Source organism: Oncorhynchus kisutch, unplaced genomic scaffold (genome assembly GCF_002021735.2).
Source record: "Oncorhynchus kisutch isolate 150728-3 unplaced genomic scaffold, Okis_V2 scaffold1912, whole genome shotgun sequence".
In the NCBI taxonomy this organism is placed as follows: domain Eukaryota; kingdom Metazoa; phylum Chordata; class Actinopteri; order Salmoniformes; family Salmonidae; genus Oncorhynchus; species Oncorhynchus kisutch.
Genome location: NW_022263857.1, coordinates 652 through 2,007, shown reverse-complemented (window position 1 = coordinate 2,007; position 1,356 = coordinate 652). Strand labels below are relative to the sequence as shown.

The 1,356-nt window shown below is 42.3% G+C and overlaps 1 long non-coding RNA gene across 1 annotated transcript; it reads right to left on the bottom strand.

Moving 5' to 3' along the window:
- LOC116368403 (uncharacterized) lies at positions 1–567 on the bottom strand. The gene is made up of 2 exons (XR_004208503.1): positions 435–567; positions 1–53 (listed from the first exon to the last, which is right to left on the bottom strand). It is a non-coding gene; the product is annotated as an uncharacterized LOC116368403 (long non-coding RNA).
- Positions 568–1,356: the final 789 nt, after the last annotated feature.

Sequence of the window (1,356 nt, the reverse complement as noted above, 5' to 3'; positions counted from 1 at the left end):
TCAGGTCAGTGAATTCAGAAACAGTCTTCAGAGTTGAGTCCTCAAGCTCTAGCCTACAACCCATCATGCATCAGCACAACTAATATAATATACCTCATCACAACTTCATAATCACAGTACACCCTGGATTGTGTTCACAAAGTGTTTCAGGGTAGGAGTGCTGATCTAGGATCAGGTCGCCTCCTGTCCATCAAAACGTATTCAGTTTGATTTAAAAGACCAAACTGATAACTGATCAGCGCTCCTTCTATGAGACTTTGTGAATATGAGCCTATGTGAAAGAACCTTTCTGGCATATGCTGGCTAGACAGTACACAGACAATTCAGATAGTCCGACAGACAGAAGAGTAGATACAGATGGAGTGATTGATAGCAACAGATATAACGAAGCGGATGGTTAATGTATTGTAAACTTTTGTAAATATTTGACTCACCTCAAATCACACGTGTCAAACCTCAGTCTTAGTGTTGAACCGAATAATAACTTCCGCATTAACTTTCTCTGTTCTGGAGCTGTATTGTTGCGTCATTTGGAACGCTTGAGCGTCATAATCCGTTCACCGCGCCTGCTTGATTGACAGCTAGGGGTTCTCCTGCGCATCAGTGTCCAAAGTCGATAATGTTTAGCTACTCATAATTGATAAAGACATTTATAACTATTTTCACTTGACTTTTATTTCGTGTATTTTTGCCTAAGGTTATTTGGAATTCTATGTTGTGTGATTTGTCTTTGTATGGGCCCAAGTTCAATGAAATAAATCCTCGTGGACCAGATTGACCCACTCTCCCCACTATTTATTATTTCTGCAGGGAGGATTCACCCCCTTTAGATAATGATGTTGTAATTTATCTGCAGAAAAACGTTGTTCTGAGCTCAACAAGCAGTAGTAGCAGTTTGCAAATCATAGATGAATGGCTCTTTCACCGATGCAATTCGGTTCCCGACGTTCATCAAAAAAGAACCGTTCAGAAAGAGCCGTTCGTTCGTGAACGACACATCATTACACTGTAGTTCTCCACCATTTCGTATCGTGAGCTGGAGGAGCGTTCGTCCAACTTCTCGTCCAAGTAAATGGCAGCGGCGCATCATCCATCCGATGAACTCCCAAGGGACTGGGAGGATAGTTCACGATGCAACAAGCGTTTGGGGAGGACATTCATTGAAACGCAATGACTGTTTTTAAATTCTTGAGGGACTCTTGCTCCAGGGGAAATCTCAGCAGTGATGTCTCTGCTGTGCGTCAGAGGTGGGATCTTTTCCTTCTTCACTATGCTTATTATACTGTACATATCGGTCACATTAATGACATTGCACTCAGGAAAGTTGTCTGTAGGCTATTGGGGAGATGCGCATAG